Source organism: Hyperolius riggenbachi, chromosome 10, assembly GCF_040937935.1.
Source record: "Hyperolius riggenbachi isolate aHypRig1 chromosome 10, aHypRig1.pri, whole genome shotgun sequence".
Taxonomy (NCBI): Eukaryota; Metazoa; Chordata; class Amphibia; order Anura; family Hyperoliidae; genus Hyperolius; species Hyperolius riggenbachi.
In genome coordinates, this window is record NC_090655.1 from 78,281,388 (window position 1) to 78,302,246 (window position 20,859).

Sequence of the window (20,859 nt, forward strand, 5' to 3'; positions counted from 1 at the left end):
ACATTTGACTATGGTAGGGATTGGATTGTGAGCCCCTCCGAGGGACAGGTAAGTGACAAGATAATATACTCTGTACAGCGCTGCAGAATATACTGGCGCTATATAAATACGAAATTGAAATAATATGCAGAATGTAGTTTACAACTCATGACAAACGTGACATTTACCATGAAGTCCTTGTGTAAGTAGCATTACAGTTAAACGTCAGCATATGTACTTTGTTTTACTAGCTGCACCACTCCCCCCATTCCACAGCCTTATGAGCCCCCTATGCATGTTGGGTGGTGGGAAACAGCAGAGAACATGCTCCACCACCCGACTATTACAAACCTACATGGCTGGTGGTTCTCTCCCACTCCACTTGCAAACCATCTCTGTCCCAATGTTAAAGGGAACCTAAAGTGAGGCTTACATATTTATTTCCTTTTAAACAAGTTGCCTGGCACCCTGCTGAACACTTTGGCTGCAATAGTGTCTGAATCACACACCTGAAACAAGCCTGCAGCTAGTCCAGTCAGACTACTGACAACTACATGCTTATTTGTGGTTATGGTTAAAAGTATTAAAGGCAGAGGATCAGCAGGATAGCCAAGCAATATGCATTTGTTTAACCTCTTGAGGACCACAGGCTTACACCCCCCTAGTGACCAGGCGATTTTTTTACAATTCAGCACTCTGCAGCTTTGAAGAGAAACTGTGACCAAGATTTGAACGTCATCCCAATCAGTAGCAGATGCCCCCTTTTACATGAGAAATATTTTCCTTTTCACAAACAGACTATTAGGGGGCGCTGTATGACTGATATTGTGGTGAAACCCCCTCCCACAGTGTGATGTCAGGACCATGGTCCTGACAGTTTTCTATCTGTGAACCTCATTGCATTGTGGGAAATAACAGCTGTTTACAGCTGGGCCCCACTGCCAAAAAAGCAAAGCAGCATCTCCTTCCACTGACATAATCTGCCAGCAGTAAAAATGTCACCTTGTGGTAACTGTCGGAATGTAGATCAGGGAATGGACATTTTTTACAATGGAAAAACTCTGACTAAATTATTTATACATAATTATTGTAAAAATGAAGCACTTTTTATTACATTATTTTCACTGGAGTTCCTCTTTAACGGTTTATTGCTTGGCCATACAACTTAGCAGCCAAGTGAATCTTCCTCCTTTTCTGCCCACCAACAAAGCTTTCTGTTGGTGTCATCTGATTGCTGCTGCTGAGATTTCATTTTGTTTTTATTAATTTAAAGTTTTAGTTTTTGAACTTAAAAAGGTTTTTTTTTTTAATTATTATTCAACCCCCCCCCCCCCCCCGAGATCCAGCGCTAAGATCATCTCTCATAGGCATCAGCCTATGAGAGGAATCCGATTATGAGCCACTCCAGGGGACAGCCAGGTGACAGGGCTGTCCCCAGTACAGCGCTGCGCTGGATCTCAGAGCTGTACAATTGCAAATAGGCTGTTTTTTGTTTCTAACAGCCTGTCAGCCGCGATCACGGGCTGGCAGGCTGATCACTGATCCTCGCACTGTTTGTTTACGGCCTATATATCTATATCCCCCTGGCTGCATGTCTCCCTCAAGGACTGGGAGCTGTTCTCTACCTCCATGTACTTATCACAGGTGACAAAAACCTTAAAACTGGACCTAAGTTCACCCAAGTGCAGTCCCCCCTCCCTTTCATGGTTCATTTGGGAGGGTACAACAAGTGAAGACTTTGCAGAGACCCTGATGGAGTACAACAATTGGAACACAATTGTTTATTTCACTTGTGCTGAATGTGCTGTGCTGAAGCAGGCCCACTCCACTACATTTGAAACTCCTTCACTGCCTCCTTTTATTGTCATTCTATCAGCATTTTAGGGGAAGGTCTCCACCTCCCAACTCTTTGGTGCCTTTAGCTGTTGCTCTTACTTCACACCAGAAGTAAGAGATAACTTGAGTCACTTCCGGTTTATTTCAGTCTACCAATGTACAATCTAATAGTGTAAATAATACAAAGTTAGATTTATTTCAGAGGATTTTAGTCTGTGCAAGGCCCACTTGTAGTCTGAACAGCAGGATTATTATTATTATTTAGTATTTATATAGCACCGACATCTTCTGCAGCGCTGTACAGAGTATATATAGTCTTGTCACTAACTGTCCCTCAGAGGAGCTCACAATCTAATCCCTACCATAGTCATATGTCTATTTATGTATTGTGTAGTGTATGTATTGTAGTCTAGGACCAATTTAGGGGGAAGCCAATTAACTTATCTGTATGTTTTTGGGATGTGGGAGGAAACCGGAGTGCCCCGTGGGAACCCACGCAGATGCGGGGAGAACCTAAAAACTCCTTGCAGGTATGGACCTGGCTGGGATTCGAACCCGGGGGACCAATCGATGCAAGGCGAGAGCGCTAACCACTACGCCACCGTGCAGGATGATGTTATCCAAAAAGCAGCAGCAGCTCCACCCACAGAACTTAAAACTGACTCTGAACTCTGCGGTCTCTGGTTATGTGATCAAAATGTGAAGATCTGATTTTTGACTGCACAAGCCTCATTTCACTTAAGGAGAGAACATCTGAGCACCCCAATGTCTATAGGAGCCCGTTAACAGAACCATTTTTTCAACAAATACGATATTTTGATGTGATTTTAATGATCAAATTTTATAGAAATAAATTGATAAGGAACGATTCTGTGGTCGATTGCTAAATAGGATAAAATCGATCCAGGAGTTGGATTTTATGATCTAATTTGAAGAAAGAATCGTTCAGTAAATGTGATATCAATCGATAATTATCTTCAGATTATTTTCGATCGTAAAAATCGCATCAAAAGATCACATTTACTGAAAAAATTGTACTGGTAATGTGCAGTTTAAGATATTAGATCAGTGGTCCTCAAACTAAGGCCTGCGGGCCGAATGTAGCCCCCTGAGGCTTTTTTACCAGCCCCCCACACCCAAAATGTATTTCTTCTAGATACGGTCAGCTACATCTTTAACCACTTAACGACCGCCTAACGCCAATAAGCGGCGGCAGGTCGTAAGTGGTTTTACATGGAAACGGCCACTCGTTCGAGCAGCCGTTCCATGTCAGTTCACTGAGGGTGTCTCTGTGAACAGCCTGCAAGCCTCGAATCGCGGCTCGCAGGCTAAATGTAAACACGCGGGGAAGAAATCCCCTTTGTTTACATCCTCCGGCCTCTGATTGACCGGGATCGCCGGCATCTGATAGGCTGAAGCCTATCAGAGGCGGTACAGCACGTATCGCTGTCCTGTACCGCCCATGGGAAAGAGGGGAGGGAGGGAAAGAGAGGGAGGCCGAATAGCGCTGCGGAGGGGGGCTTTGAGGAGCCCTCCCCCCCGCTACAGCAAAATAGCTGGCGGCGATCAGACCCCCCCCAGCAGGACATGCCCCTAGTGGGGAAAAAAGGGGGAGGAAGTCTGATCACCCTGCCTGCAATGTGATTTGTGCTGTGGATTGAAGAGCCCAACGCAGCACAGATCTCTCAAAATGAGCCCGGTCATTAAGTGGTTAAATATTGGATATAGAATAGCATATAGAATAGCAGTGCTGGCACCACCCATCCCCATGGAAGCCAGAAAGCAGTAATTTGCTGATTTCCAATCAAATTCCACATCAGGTGATAGTGCTGTCCAATTGGACTGCAGGTTGTCTCCTGGGTATGCTTCCCTGTCTGGCCCGCAAAGACTTCTACATCGTTTTATGTATACTCCGGCCCCCCAGCTGTCTGAAGTATGTTGACCCGGCCCTCAACCCAAAATGTTTGGGGACCCCTGTATTAGATGGTATTTTTAGATCTCTGCCTGGAGATGGGCTTCTTTCACCAAGTAATATGGTTACTGCAGTGGTCACTCTGGTTCCTTTTCACCAGATTCATACCGTAATCTCAAAATTTCAGACGAGACACCATTTTGTTGTGACTCCTCTGTGCTGGAAGGCAGAGAACAGAGAACATGCATTACTTTTCTTCTGCACAACCCAAAATGTATAAGTAACTGGATCTCTGAAATCTGCTTGTAATTGCACATTCCTTGGCTTTTCAGATAGAGTAACACATTTTCTACGTGTAATTCCAGAATCGGTTCTGCTGTAATTTTGCCACAACTTGCATATGTAACAAATTCCTGGATAACTGATAACTGCTGTAACAGTAAAAATATCCAGTAGCTTGTGGAAGAGAAATTAATCAAATAGACTATGTATGTTGCTACATTGTTGTGATGTATGCCGCCTATTTTCAAGTGGCTGAATAGTGCACTGGTTAAAGGACCAGTGTTACAAAAAATCATAAAATGTAAAATGCTTGTAAACACTTACAAATAAGAAGTACATTTCTGCCAGGGTAAAATGAGCCATAAATTACTTTTCTCCTATATTACTGTCACTTACAGTAGGTAGTAGAAATCTGACAGAACTGACAGGGGGTTCTCATGGTTTTGTTTCGTTTCAAAAGCACTTAGCAAGTGGCAGTTGCTCTGTCCAACTGGCAATAAAAGAGTGCAGTGAGTTGGGAGGCTGGCCAGCATCCTATATAATAAAACACTAATGTCCCTGCGTCCCATGTCCCTGTGTGTGTGTGTGTTTTTACTGCGCATGTGCAGGGAGGGACGCAGAGACGCTGAAGGGGAGGAAGGGGCGAGTGCGCGTGCGGTGGATGTGCGCGGCAGGTGTGTGCGGCGACAGACCTAGCCCGTTTTTAAAAGGGCTAAGATCACTAGTCATTGTATAAATCCTTTTCAGGGAATGTCTTTCTAAAGAATAAAAGCCTTGCTGAGAATTCCCCCATGACGAGCTGGATTAGTTCATAACCTATCCGTTCTGTCAGATTTCTACTACTTACTGTAAGTGACCGCAACATAGGAAAAAAGTAATGTGTGGCTTATTTTACTTTGAAGGGAACCTACTTCTTATTTGTATATGTTTGCATGTATTTTAAATTTTACGATTTTCGCGATAGTGGTCCTTTAAGGCCTCTGACACAGGAGATCAGGGTTCAAACTTTGGCTCTTCCAGTTCAGTAAGCCAGCACTTAGTCAGTAAGGAGAGCTTGGGCAAGTAGAAATGGTAGAGCATTGGCACTGAGGCTGGGATGCCAATATGGGGCTAAAGGCAGCTGCCTGTAAATCTGTGTATGAAAAGACAAAAGGTACGAGAGTCGAGCCGGGTACCCAGCCAGGGAGCCAAAGCAACCGTCATTAAAAGAAAAGCATGGCCTAACATAGGAGAGCTAGTTCTGCCTATTAAGTCTCTGTGGTCTACCTAAATGACAAGGACAAAGGTGCATACTTTAGACAGAATAGAAAACTTGTTCACAAAAGGGGTGATGAAGGCGATCTATGTAAAACTCCAATAAAGATTACTGAACAAAGGAGGGGGCCTTCAATAGCGTTTATCATCCACATACTTATTAGTAGAAGGGCTTTTTGGACTCTTTTTATCCCACTATACATTCCTAGTGGTTTGGGTCACCCTGAGCTGCTTGGTTACTCTGTTGTACTGGTCCAAGCCATATACCATACATCCATATCAATCCCTGCCATGTACTGATGAGGGCCAAAAGCCTGAAACAGGCTGTGTAATATTTAAAGCTACAGGCTTGCTATACACCAGCAGTTCTGGATGCTTGTCTAGCTTACAGGGGTGAAAAGAGATAATTTGCATATTCATTAGTGGTGCATTGTGGTTAACCACAAATGTTCACTTATAGCAGAATTATTGCAAGTTTCCCTCTGTTTAAAGAAGGCAAATTTCACCAAGCATTGCTTATTACTAGAGATGGCCCGAACCTCCGCTTTTCGGTTCGCGAACCTCCACAAATGTTCGCGAACATGCAAACTTTTGCGAACCGCAATAGACTTCAATGGGGAGGCGAACTTTAAAAACTAGAAAGATTTATGCTGGCCACAAAAGTGATGGAAAGATGGTTCAAGGGGTCTAACACCTGGAGGGAGGCATGGCGGAGTGAGATAGATGCCAAAAGTCCCGAGGAAAAATCTGGATGTGACGCAAAGCAGCGTTTTAAGGGCAGAAACCACATTGCATGCTAAATTGGAGGCCTAAAGTGCTTTAAAACATCTTGCATATGTATACATCAATCAGGGAGTGTAATTAGTGTACTGCTTCACACTGACACACCAAACTCAATGTGTAATGCCCCGCAAATAGCTGTTTGTGTTGTGACGGACGTGCTGGACTGGTGCGCACCATGGCGAGAGTGCAGGGGATAGCGGTTTTCAAGCCCTTATGGTTGCCAGGCTGAGGTAGCTCAATGACAGAACAACAGTGACTGTCCAGCTGATCGAATTTGGTGTGTCCACAATAAAGCAACGCCCCCCCCCCCCCGAGACACTCATATAGCCAGCGGTCATTGCTTCATTGTGATACGCAAGCCCCTTCACCGAGGCAAGGTAATGATCAAAAAAGGGGAATTGGCACATGTACAGTACATGCCTTTTTGTTTTGTTGTTGCAACTGCAGTGCAGCCAGAAAAATTAGGCAGGCATGTACACGCACCAGAAAAATTATTATAGCGGCCGCTGCTAGCAAATTCAGGAATCCACCTGGAGTCCTGGACCCTGTTGGTGGTGGCGGATAAGGCAGTCAAGCGGCCTACAGGCATAGATGCTGTGTGGGTCCTGACTTGGTTATGGGGCAGGCAGTCACATGGCGTGCAGGCAGAGATGCTGTTTACGGGGAGACCGGGGACTGACTTAGTCTTTGGGCGGGCAGTAGCCCTCCGGGATCCATGCCACATTCATTTTGATAAAGGTGAGGTACTGAACATTTTTTTGACTTAGGAGACTCTTCTCAGTGACAATGCCTTCAGCTGTGCTAAGGGTCCTTTCTGACAGGACGCTTGAGGCAGGGCAAGACAGAAGTTGGATGGCAAATTGGGACAGCTCTGGCCACAGGTCAAGCCTGCGCACCCAGTAGTCCAAGGGTTCATCGCTGCTCACAGTGTCTATATCCACACTTAAGGCCAGGTAGTCGGCTACCTGCCGCTCCAGGCATTGGTGGAGGGTGGACTAAAGAATGTCCGACATCACCATGAGATTGCTGGAGCGTCCTGTACTTGCCTGCGTGGACATGGGAGAAGGGTTACTGGCAATGGTACCTTTATTGCGTTGTGCCGTGACATCACCCTTAAATGCATTGTAAAGCATTGTTGCCAGCTTGTTCTGCAAGTGCTGCATCCTTTCTGCCTTCTGATGATTTGGAAACATCTCCGCCACTTTGTGCCTATATCGAGGGTCTAGTAGCGTGGCCACCCAGTACAGCACATTCCCCTAGAGTTTTTTTTTATACGGGGGTCCCCCAACAGGCTGGACAGCATGAAAGACGCCATCTGCGCAAAGTTGGATGCAGACGAACTATCCATTTCCTCTTGCTCTTCCTCAGTGATGTCAGCTAAGTTCTCCTCCTCCCCAGCCACAAACAATACCACCGGAAAGTTGAGCAGCACAAGCCCCCTGTGACACCTGCTGGGGTTGTTATTCCGCCTCATCCTCCTCCTCCAAAACAACACCTTCCTCATCATCTGACTCCTCTTCCCCACATTCCTCCCCCTCCCCCCCTCTGTGCTGCCGCAGGTGTTGAGGAATCATATGATTCTGCTGAGAATTGATCCCACAACTCTTCCTCCTGTTCCTGTCTCTGTTCACGCTCCTCCACAGCTTGATCCACCACTCTACGCACGGCACGCTCCAGGAAGAAGGCATATGGGATCAAGTCGCTGATGGCGCCTTCACTGCGACTTACCAGGTTTGTCACCTCCTCAAACGGCTGCATGAGCCTGCAGGCATTTCGTATCAGTGTCCAGTACTTCGGCCAGAACATCCCCATCTCCCCAGACTGTGTCCTTTGTCTGTAGTTGTATTGATACTGTTTGGCGGCTTTCTCCTGTTGTAGCAGGCAGTCGAACATCAGGAGGGTCGAATTCCAGAGAGTCGGGCTATTGCAAATCAAGCGTCTCACCGGCAAGTTGTTTCTCCGCTGAATATCGGCAAAGCGTGCCATGGCTGTGTAAGACCGCCTGAAATGCCCACACACTGTCCTGGACTGCTTTTGGACGTCCTGTAAGCCTGGGTACTTAGACACAAATCTCTGAATTACGAGATTGAACACATGTGCCATGCAGGGTACGTGTCAACTCGGCCAAGGAGGAGGAGGATGACGACAGCGAAGAGGATGTAGCAGGAGGAGAGGAGGTGGCAGCAAGCCTCCCTGCAAGCTGTGGAGGTGTCACTAGGTCCACTGCACAGCCACGTACTCCCTGCTTGCCAGCGGTCACCAGGTTGACCCAATGGACTGTGTAAGTAATGTACCTGCTAATTACACCAGAGAGGAAATGTGTGCATCAACCAAGTGAACCTGACAAATCTGGCTTTGCAAATTTGGCCTATTGGCTAATCACGTGACATTGCTCATGCAAATATGCATTTGCTTTTGCATGCCTAAATATGCAGGGTCAAAAACCAAAACCACAAAACAATCGCCCTGCGGGAATTAGTTCATGCTACATAGCACTCTCCAGGGGCGCCACGAGGAGGCTTCCCATTGCCCCCATACAACCGGGGGGCCGCGATGGTCCCAGGCTCTCTCACCGCCTGGAACCCACACAACGGCACCCCGGAGGGGGAGGCTGGGGGGTGCAGGCGATCTCCCCAGCGTGGCCAGCGCCAGGAAGAGCCGCCCGCACACACCTCCCAAGATTAAAAACAGGCATTGCATTTTCTTTCCTTTGGAGGCTAGTGGTGAATAACTTGTTTTAGGAGGTGAGAGCCCTGGAGCAGGCGGTTTGCGCCTGTCCTCCCCTTATGTGTCGCGCCCAGGTCATGCGCATGTAGCAGAGCGCAATGGACGTTGAGGTAAGTGCCTGTTTTTAAACTTGGGAGGTGTGTGCGGGCGGCTCTTCCTGGCGCTGGCCACGCTGGGGAGATGGCCTGCACCCCCCAGCCTCCCCCTCCGGGGTGCCGCTGTGTGGGTTCCAGGCGGTGAGAGAGCCTGGGACCCCCACGGCCCCCCGGTTGTATGGGGCAATGGGAAGCCTCCTCGTGGGGCCCCTGGATAGTGCTATGTAGCATGAACTAATTCCCGCAGGGCGATTGTTTTGCGGTTTTGGTTTTTGACCCTGCATATTTAGACATGCGAAAGCAAATGCATATTTGCATGAGCAATGTCTCGTGATTAGCCAATAGGCCAAATTTGCAAAGCCAGATTTGTCAGGTTCACTTGGTTGATGCACACATTTCCTCTCTGGTGTAATAAGTAATGTACCTGCCCTGACCGTGCTTGGCAGACCAGGCATATGTGGTCAGATGGACCCTTGACCCAACTCTGTGTGCCAGAGATTACACCACTTGCCTCTCAACTTCATAGCACCGCCTTTTTGGAGAAAAAATTGCGGCCTGGTATCTTCCAATGCGGTGTTCCAATGGCCACAAATTTTCAGAAGGCCTCAGAGTCCACCAGTTGGTATGGTAACAGCTAGCGGGAAAACCGTTCCACCAAGCCAGCTGTGAGACACCGGGCAAGGGGATTACTGGCAGACATTGGCTTCTTTCGCTCAAAGATTGTCCTCACGGACACCTGGCTGCTGCTGTGGGCAGAGGAGCAGGAACCGCTCAAGGTGAGAGGCGGAGTAGAGTTAGTTGGCTGTGATTGTGAAGGTGCAACGGAGAAAGCGGCTGAAGAAGATGATGTACCTGAAGGAGGAAGAGGAGAAGGAGGGTGGCTTTGCTTTTATGTGCGGCTTTTGCTCAGGTGGTCTTACCATCGCAGTTTGTGCCTTTTCAGCATGTGCCTCTGTAAGGCAGTTGTCCCTGCGTGGGTGTTGGCCTTTCCATGGCTCAAATTTTGGTGGCAGAGAGTACAGATGGCATTGCTCCGATCTTTGGCATACACACTAAAAAATGTCCACACCGCTGAGCCACCCTGGGGTGTGGGCACTATGGTGGCATCAGCAGCTGACGTTGAAGGGCATGTTGGCTGGCTGTCCATAGGTGGCGATTCATGGCGCCGGACACTGCCATCAGCTGTTTCTGATGACGAGCTCCCCCTGCTTCTTTCAGCAACTCGTCTCTTCCTACTCCTCTCTGACTCCCCCTCTGAACTGTCCCCATGGTCATCATGTTTCTTAGGATCATCATCATAATCATCCTCCAAAGCTTCGCTTGTATCAGAGGCCTCCAAAACTGCACCAACAGCAGGTACTTCATCCTTCTCCTCCTCCTCCTCCTCATACCTTACGTCCATAGTCTCGCCTAACTCAGACATATGAGGTGGTGTAACTTGCTTAGCGCCTTCATCTTGTTGTAACAGTAATGGCCGTGAATCAGTGATTTCCCCACTAAATAACTCCTGCGAAAGTGTCAAATGTAGCGGATGTAGTAGGAACAGTAGGAATCCCCAAGGCTGTCTATGCAACACAAGTGTCTGTGACCCACACACACACACAAAAAAAGAGCCTAACTAAGCTTTCCCTATAGATCTCTCTGCAGCAGCAGCTCTCCCTTCTCTAATTATTGCAGGCACACAAGTGAGTCCAATGCCTGACGCTGCCTGCCTTTTACAAGGGGGGGGGGGGGGGGGGACTCCAGAAAGGGATTGTAGCCTGATTGGCTACAATGTGCCTGCTGACTGTGATGTAGAGGGTCAAAGTTTGCGGTTCTCCGCGATCGCGAACCCCGGAAGTTCGCCGGTTCCCGTTTGCCGGCGAACAGTTCGGGCCATCTCTACTTATTAGTAGGATGGCGTTTGGGTCTCCCCAAGTTGCTTGGTTACTCTGTCATCCACATACAATTCTGTTTCATTGTGACATTCTGAAGACCATACAGACCTTTACCCAGGCATATGCAAATACAAATCTAAAATAATAAGACACTGAAACCTGGATTAAACACTGAACAAAAAAAGCTTGAAGTAAGTAGATTGTATAATGAGGTGACTGGATATTTGTGCTTCACCTGATTACAAATTAAAGAGTAACTTTACTAAGTATAACTTCATGAATCAAATAGCTTATTTTTACACTATTCATGTATAGATTATTTAGTCAGTGTTTGCATTTGCTCATTGTAAAATCTTACCTCACCCTGATTTACATTGTGAAATGTATTGAGATGCCGCCTTCTTTACTGCTGCCAAGGTTAATGTTGCCCCACCCCCTTTCTGAGAAGTGGGCATAAAGTACAGTAGAGAAAGCTGCATGACATCATAGCCTATGCTAAACATCACAGGAGGGCGGGGTTACATATAAATATATAGATATGAGATTGACACAGAAACCAGGATAGTTAAGATAAAGATTGGTATTCTGGATAATTTATTATGTTTTCCTATATCATCATGGTTCCTCTTTAAGTCAGGAACAAGGATAAAGAGGCGCCCAAATGATATTAAAATCAGATTTAAATCAAGATAAAAGTAAAAAAAAAAACAATTTAGTGTACGCAGGAAACGCGCTTCATGGGTCCAAGCCAGCTTCCTCAGGCCAATACAAGTGCCAGGTTGCAGACAGCCAATAGTATTGAGTGCCTCCTTCCTCTTTAAGCATTTGCTTAGTAAGAATGGTGCAACTCACCAAATTGTCACCATTTGTCACCCACTAGCTGCCACTGCTCTTCATTCTTGTCCCCATCACCTGCCCCTACTCATCACCTAGTATCTGTCAACTACTGACTTGCTTTCACTTTTAAAGCGGACCCAAATCAATTTTTTTTTTTATTCAAAATATTTAATTGCACCACTCTGACACATACAAAAATAAATAACACTCCTTCAAGCCTATGAGCATTTCAGTGCATGCTTTTCACCCTTCTCTTTTCATAACTAGGGTTATACAGGTGGCAGCCATTACTTCTGAGCTTATTTGTACTTCTCGGACAGCACACCTGTCTTGCTTCGATGGCTGTGCCACGTCTAGTCCGTGTGGCTATCACTTGACAAAGAACGGTTGATCCGTTTGAAACAGCGACTGTCCGTTGTGAGCAGATTGGACTGCAATGAAGGCGTAACCTATGTCTGAGGAGATCTTCATCCACTTGCATGCAGCAAAGAGCTACTAATACTATTGAGCTATAGTTACAGTCTGGAAGTTTCTGGATGTCATGGCGATGTTTTGTTCACATTTTTTGTGAATAAACAATCTGCTTTTTAAGAAACGCCAGTGCTGGTCATTTTTTCTTGTGGACATTACTTCTGAGCTTAATAGGAGGTTTTAGATCATGGGTGTGTTTGTCATTAGCTACCCTCCCTCACAGGGGTGTCGTCTATGTGAAATCTCACACAGGCTGAGATCCCCTCCCCTGTGACATCATCAGTAGCAGCCTGTGATTTGTTTTTGTTTTTTATCTCCTCCACCAGTCTGCCGTATACTGTCCCGGCAATATGAAAGGAAGGGGAGGGGTTTCTCCAATATATGTAAAATATTTTATATTTGCCATCATGCAGCTGGAAAAAGGCTGCTATTTATTATTATAAGTTAGAAAATAGATTTTATTTCTGAAATCTTGTATTTTTAATTTGGGTCCATTTTAATCATCAACTCACTATCTCATCTCATCAACCCCTAACTATCACTTCCAGTCACTACTGATCACCCACAATTACCTATCACTACTTGTCTCTTACTATATTTTATGTCACTTCTTATCACTCACGTTACTCCCCACAGCCTATACCAACTTGCATAGTGGATAACTTGCAAAGGGGGATGGAATTTTTTCCTCTGCAAAACATTTTTTTGAATGTTAAAATCACAAGTTCTGTTCTAATTATGGTGCCCAGAAAGAGAAGGGGAAATGCAATGTAGGGATTTGACCACTCCTTTAAATTGGTGTGACCAAACAGCCACCCCTGCTAAGGTGAATAAGCAAACGTGATCATCTCTGACATTTAACCTATTTACCATAAGGAATTAAAACATTTTTAAGACATTTAATAAAAACAAAAACACACCTGTTTTCAAAAATCTGTATTAAACTCCAGTTTTGTAATCCCTATCCTTCTCTTCCTTTCCTTATTTGTCTTCTGATCATCTCCTGGCTGGATTGGAGAACACTGCATTCCTTGTGTTTTGCTGAACACTGACTGGAAACTCCTGTATCAAAGAATTTGAATTTCCTGCAGAGACTTCCCATTGGCCCGTTCAAGTGGGAATCCTTGGTCCCAAATTCAAATAAGCTCCAATGGGAAACTCCCATTTTGATTGTAAAGGCAACATTGCCAGCTCTTTGCTGGTGATCATGCAGCCATTTTCTTAGAATAGGGATGGTCAGCAAGATGCTGGTAATTGCAAATTGCACATTTAATTATCATGTTATGCAAATTTTATGCAGCTTGGGAATGGGACCAACTAGTCGCAATGGCTCCGGCATTTGATTGGTCCATAGCCAAGCTGCATAAAATGTAGCATTATATTTGCATCTCATTTGAATATCCCTACTTCAAAGCATAAAACACTCAATATTACCAGTCACTATTTGTTGCCCACTGTCTGATGCTGACTACTTGTTACCCACTATCAGTCACTATTCGACCCCTGCTATCTACCACTACTTTACAACTACTATCTGCCACTATTTGTTGCCTAATGCTAGTCAATACGTGTCACCTACTGCCTAGCAATAGACTCTTCACTAGATTCTACCTGTCAATCTGGCCCTCACTATCCACCTGCCACTGCTGTTGTTAGCTTGTAGTCTTTAAGATGATGACTATCATCAACTTAGTCATACAATGCCAACATATTATGCTGTGTTTGTCAATGACGGCTTAACTGGTCTACACCCCTTTAGCACCTTCCATATTTTAGCCTATTTAAGTGTCTTGGGGGAGGTGCAAAGTTATTCTCAGCTGTGGAGTACTGTGGAATAAAGCATGAGCTAAACCAGCTTCTATAAAAATATTTTTGGAAAGGGTCCAGATAAAAGACCTGATTTAATAAAGGCTTCACTAGAGACCACCAATTTGATCCAAGTGTCTCCAGTGGGGATATCCCAAGTGATGCAGAAAACTTGGCTGGATTTTTCTTTTCTTTTTTTTAATTGTTGCTTTGTAAATGTCTACAGCCTTCTCCTGATTAATATTATTATTATTATTATGCATGACATATACAGTGCTATTATTTTCCACAGTGCTTTACAGAGTACATTGAACAGCTCACGTTGCAAATTGTGCCTCAGAACTGACAATCTAATAACCACTATAGTCACAGTCTAATGTGCTACCAATATGTTTTTGGAATAGGAAGGAAACCAGAGTGCCAAGAGGGAAGAAAACAAGTACTAATAGCGTCCTGGCCCAGATTCAAACCAGAAACCCTAGCTCTGCAAGACGAGAGTGCTACCCATTGTGGAACATAGTGATGGACAGGTATGTGAGCTCCACCATTGCTGCTAAATGTTGGTGGTTGGAAATCTGCTTTAAGGCATAATCAGGTCCTCTATGCTTTGCAGGCCTTGGGTTACTCTGGGTTAGAACAGGGTTTCTCAACTCAGTGCTCAAGTACTCCCAACAGTGCATCTTTTGTGGAAATCCACAGGGGGAGTTAATGAGCTCTGCTGAAACACTAACTACCTCACCTGGGAAAAGTGATGGCCATGTCTAGGAGAATTCATGAAGAAGCATGTGATTTGTTTCATCAGCTGATAGATTTGCAAAGCTCTAATTTGGTGTGATCACATCCAGCTTTAGTACATGATCTTGACTAGCAAATAAGAGACAGTGCAGTTTCTAGGCTAAAATGCACCCAGGGCGAGTGTGTAAAAATTGCGCCCCCCCCCAAGCAAGGTATGGGTGCCCGCAGTATAGGTTAGCCAGGTCTAGTTGCACTTAGTATAGGTCCCCCCAGTATAGGTAGCCAAGAATAGGTATCCCAGTATAGGTAGCCAGGCATAGGTGAGCCAGTATAGTTGCCCCCGCTATAGGTTAGCCAGGTAGGTGCCTCCAGTATAGGTAGCTAGTATAGTTGCCCCCAGTATAGGTTAGATAGGCAGGCGCCCCCGGTATAAGTTAGTTAGGTAGGTGCCCCAGTACAGGTTAGCTAGGTGGGTGCCTCTAATATAGGTAGCCAGAATAGTTGCCCCCAGCATAGGTTAGATAGGTAGGTTCCCCCCAGTATAGGTTAGATGGGTAGCTGCCCCCCAGTATAGGTTAGATTAGGTAGGTGCCCCCCAGTATAGGTTAGATTAGGTAGCTGCTCCCGAGTATAGGTTAGATTAGGTAGCTGCCCCCCAGCGTAGGTTAGATTAAGTAGGTGCCCCCCAGTGTAGGTTAGATTAAGTAGGTGCCCCCCAGTGTAGGTTAGATTAGGTAGGTGCCCCCCAGTGTAGGTTAGATTAGGTAGGTTCCCCCCAGTATAGGTTAGATAGGTAGGTGCCCCCCAGCGTAGGTGAGATTAGGTAGCTGCCCCCAGTATAGGTTAGATTAGGTAGCTGCCCCCCAGCATACGTTAGATTAGGTAGCTGCCCCCCAGTATAGGTTAGATTAGGTAGCTGCCCCCAGCGTAGGTTAGATTAAGTAGGTGCCCCCCAGTGTAGGTTAGATTAGGTAGGTGCCCCCCAGTGTAGGTTAGATTAGGTAGCTGCCCCCCAGTATAGGTTAGATTAGGTACCTGCCCCCCAGCGTAGGTTAGATTAAGTAGGTGCCCCCCAGTGTAGGTTAGATTAGGTAGGTGCCCCCCAGTGTAGGTTAGATTAGGTAGGTGCCCCCCAGTGTAGGTTAGATAGGTAGGTGCCCCCCAGCGTAGGTTAGATTAGGTAGGTGCCCCCCAGTGTAGGTTAGATTAGGTTGGTGCCCCCCAGGGTAGGTTACATTAGGTAGGTGCCCCCCAGGGTAGGTTACATTAGGTAGGTGCCCCCCAGGGTAGGTTAGATTAGGTAGCTGCCCCCCAGTATAGGTTAGATAGGTAGCTGCCCCACAGTGTTGGTTAGATAGGTAGCTGCCCCCCAGCGTAGGTTAGATTAAGTAGGTACCCCCCAGTGTAGGTTAGATTAGGTAGGTGCCCCCCAGCGTAGGTTAGATTAGGTAGGTGCCCCCCAGTGTAGGTTAGATTAGGTTTGTGCCCCCCAGGGTAGGTTACATTAGGTAGGTGCCCCCCAGGGTAGGTTACATTAGGTAGGTGCCCCCCCAGGGTAGGTTAGATTAGGTAGGTGCCCCACAGTATAGGATAGATAGGTAGGTGCCCCCCAGCGTAGGTTAGATCAGGTAGGTGCCCCCCAGGGTAGGTTAGATAGGTAGCTGTCCCCCATAATGGAGGGGGGAGCCGGAGCCGCGGGGAGGGCAACCCGACCTCTCCCTCCCTCTCCCCGGGCCGCCCTCCGTGCTCCCCCCTCAGATGCAGAGCGCAGCAGCAGCAGCAGCAGCCAGGGAGGAAGCGCTGTAAACAACATACCTCCCTGCGTTCCAAGCGCTGCTCTCTCGCCGCCGGTCTCTTCCTCTCTGCCGCCTATACGATGATGCACACGCTGGTTCCTGTTAGCCGGAACTAGTGTGTGCATCATCGTATAGGCGGCAGAGAGGAAGAGACCGGCGGCGAGAGAGCAGCGCTTGGAACGCAGGGAGGTATGTTGTTTACAGCGCTTCCTCCCTGGCTGCTGCTGCTGCTGCTGCGCTCTGCATCTGAGGGGGGAGCACGGAGGGCGGCCCGGGGAGAGGGAGGGAGAGGTCGGGCTGTCCTCCCAGCGGCTCCGGCTCCCCCCTCCATTTCAGCGCCCACCTCCCAACAGCGCCCCGGGCGGCGGCACGGGCCGCACGGCGCTAAAAACGGGCCTGATAAGAGACTTGCATATCTATCAACTGACCAAACTGATCACATGCTTCTCCATGAATTCTCTTAGACATGACCATCACTACCTGTGAATGCTTGTGGTTACTGCAAAATATGCACTGTTTTGGTCTTTGATTAATCTACTATTGACTATGATTGGAAGAATGTGTCCCCAGCTAACATGACGCTTAGCAGTAGGTGTACTGTAGGTTTGCTTAACTTAATTCCATGGAATTTAGAATACTGAAGAGTGTACTTTTCCCCTTCAGTATATTGAGCATAATTCAGGGACTTGGAACTGTAAAATCGAATCTCTGTGGGCTTTATGTCTTGGGTGAGGAAGGTTAAGAGAGCACAACTTGATCTAGTGAACTGTCAACAAGTCATAAAGTTGGAGAATGGAAGCACAAAGTGCCTCAGAGCAATGGAATCTTTGACTCTTTGTTTAGTGAAACATGTGAGACTGCAGCAAAGAGTTGGGGGAGTAATTTAACTTGACCATAGCATGTTGAAGATATAAACCATATAATAATACGTTTCATGTTTAACCAAAATATTGTTATACATTTTGCTTTCAAGAAGTAAAAAAAAAAAAAAAATTTGTTGGAGGTTATTGGTTTTTATCCTATAACTTACAGTGATAAATTCAGTGTATAGCTGTTTATTATTGGCTCTACAGTAAGATCAAAGATTGCCTACCTCTCTTATCCCCATCTTGGGGTCAATGCCTCTAACGAAAACAATGTAATGCAGTGTAGTACAAATACAATGCATTGTACCTTTGCAACCATGGGTGTATTAGTAACCCCCCACCTCCTGACTCTGCAGGGGAGAGGAGTGGCAGGGGGGACAAGAAGTCAGGGTGGCCAGCTCTTTTTTACTCCATCTCAGATTCATGCACCGCCCCTTACTTTAGAACTAAAAAGAGCAATATTTCAGTCCCATTTTTAGCTTGGCTGACTTGTATTAAGCCTCGTACAAACTTTCAATTATGATCGGCCAATCACACACCAATTTTAACAGCTCCATGTAGTGTGAGGGTCAACAGACTTTGAATACTATGAATGTGTAGGTAAAGCCACGTACCACATGGACATGGTAAAATTGGTAATTGATTGGCCAATCATAATTGAAACTGTGTACCAGGCTTTAGGCTTGGGTGAGATACAGAATTAATGATTTTGAACAATAGAAAGTTATCTTAGTTTTTTTGTATTACGCTGAAAATAAGAAACTTCTAATTACTAATCACTAGTCCTCTGGTACATACATTCTAGAACATGGCTGTATTTACCATAAGGCACTGTAGGCTTGTGCCTACAGACACCTCATGATGGAAAGGCAGCTCATTCTCCTCTTCGAGTGCCTCCCTCCTTCTCTATGCTGAATCCCAAGTGGAACATAAATGAGAGGTTACTCACCCAGCTCACGACATTCCACAGACGAGATCTCGCTTCAGTTGGGGGCACATGTAGCTACTTCATATTAGCCAGAGGTACACTCAATATTTAAGGACACCTGTGGCTAACAATGTCGGGCAGGGAAATTAAGGGAGATGTGACAGCTGGGCCAGCACACTTTTGGTGCAGTTCAAGTTGGTGTTTGTAGGTTCGGGGATGGCGAAGTGTGCCTCAACATCTGTGCTATAGGCTCCTGTGATGTAAATCCGGGCCTGTTCTACAGAGATAATGTCCTGTTGCCTTTGTGTGAATGGCCACCTTGAAGTGTAAAATATATCTGTCCAGATTATTCTGGCTGTAAGTGGAATGTTACGTTGTGAATGTCTGATCATTTCCACATTTCCAAACTCTTTTTTTTAATACAGTCCTTGAAGAAGAAGTAGATGTCACATTCTGCAGTAAACCGTCCAAACTGCACACAGCCTGTTTTAATGTGTGGATCATGTTCTACTCCCCTTTTCAGCACTTGTTTACAGAATCATAAAACATAACTCTCAATTGTGTCATAAAAAATGTAAGTGATATAAATATACAGTCTTGGACTTTATTGGCATGTGTGCCCTCGTGTGGGAGAAATTATTCCCGTTCCAAAAGACCCCATCAAAAGATGGAGAAAGAGGAGGGGAGGGGGGAAGGTGGAGTGAGATCCTGTTACTAGTCTAGTGTAACTCTTTCTTGTTGAACATCGTGTGAGCTTGTCCTATTGTCTTTTCACTTGATCTATAAATCTTTAGCCCTTCACAACAAGGTGATGGGCTTCTTGTGCTTTTTTTGTTTTGTTTTTTGATACCCAGAATAAAACGTGTGTGTGTGTGTGTGTGTGTGTGTGTGTGTGTCTCGCTACAGTCATTTAAAACCCATCTATTAGCCCCTTAGTCCATATAGCTGTTTGTGTATTTATCTTCTGTCTAGGCATGTTTTTTTTTTAGATTTTTGGCAAGACGATCTAAAAAAAATAAAAAAAAAGACCATGAATATTATCATAAACGCAGCAGCACATCAAATAAAATATTACTTTGGGAACTCTGTATAGAAACCAAATATTATCATTGCTATCAGTGCTGTGAGAGAACAGAGTTACACAAACATATATTATTAAACTGGCAGCTCTCAGCAAATATGAAATTATTATTATGCAGGCAGCCCGCTGTCCATGGAATTATTGGGTAGAAAGAAGCCGATATGGAAACCAAACCAAATAATAACAAGCTGGGCTCTCCCAGAACAAGGGATTATGGGTAGCTGGCCGTCAGCCATGTTTGTTTAATCATAGTTCTATGATTTCTTTGGCATGTTAACAAGATGGAATGGATGCACACTGCTGACTACAGGCTGCAGGTTTTTTTTTACATCTGTGTATGTAAATTGGCAACATTTGAATAATAAGCATCGGCAAATAGTGGCCTGGTGGTTATCATGGTTATCATGTATTGATTTACTTATCCTAGTTTTGATCAAAAGTTTGTTTTTATTTTTTCATAATTTAAAAATGTGGCCTAAACCATATTTTATTGGTTGGTTGGTTGGTTTGTTCTTCCTCCTAAAATGTGCAGACCTGTGCCTTCTATAATAGTCCGTTCTGGATCACCTCAAAGTGACCTTTGGTAATCTGGATACTCCAGTCATAAGTCCTCTACATAGACCTGGTTAACTATTTGGCAACAATTGGACAATGAACATTGGCAAATAGTGGCCTGGTAGTTATTTTTTTTTTCCTAGGCAAAAGTAAGACTGCTTTTTTTAATTTTACTTTTGAACAAAAATTTGAAAACACGACCTAAAGCCATACTTGGTTGGTTGGTTTGTTCTTGCTCCTAAAACAAAAATGCAGGCCTGTAGCTTCTTTATTCTGCATCACCTCTGGGTCCAGTCATAAGTCACCTACCCTCCATGGAATGACATTGGTGGCATCGTACTGCAAACCTTGCCCATCCAGGAAGACTAGTGATACAGGCAGCACAATGACATCGCACACGTCTGTTGCCATCCCACTCTGTTTTTGCAACATTACACACATGAATGTGTACCTTTATGTGGTTTGGATGACTATTTGCACAAATAGGACCCCCCTCCACGACAAAATTAGTATTTAAAGGATACCTTAACTGAGAGACCTATGAAGACTGCCATATTTATTTCCTTTTGAACAATACCAATTGCATGGCAGTCCTGCTGATCTCTTTGGCTGCAGTAGTGTCTGAATCACACTCCTGAAACAAGCACGCAGCTAATCTTGTCAGAAACATCTGTTCTGCATGCTTGTTCAGTGTCTATGGCTGAAAGTATTGGATGTAGCTGATCAGCAGGATAGCCAGGCAGCGTGAATTGTTTAAAAGCAATTAAATATGTTGGCCTCCATCTATCCCTCACCTCGGGTTCCCATTAAAAGGCTAATCATGACATATCTTGTCACTTGCCTTAGAAAAAAAATGACCGCATTGGTCCTAAAATGTGAAGTATGCTCCTAAATGAAAGAATCTCATTGAATCCGCATAATTTACCAGAACCATACATTTTTGTATATGGCAAAAAAAAGTACTTTTTCCTCCATTCCTACTTGCAGACTTGATTGTTGTTTTTTTCCCAAGGAATTTTTATTCATTGTGAGATGTTTT

At 45.3% G+C, this 20,859-nt stretch overlaps 1 long non-coding RNA gene across 3 annotated transcripts in view; it reads left to right on the plus strand.

Annotated features, from left to right (window-relative positions):
- LOC137536049 (uncharacterized) overlaps positions 1-20,859 on the plus strand; it is a 490,360-nt gene that overhangs the window by 191,724 nt on the left and 277,777 nt on the right. For all 3 annotated transcript variants that reach the window (XR_011024508.1, XR_011024507.1, XR_011024509.1), the window contains exon 2: positions 14,264-14,389. This is a non-coding gene — a long non-coding RNA (uncharacterized lncRNA). The remainder of the gene's footprint in view (positions 1-14,263; positions 14,390-20,859) is intronic.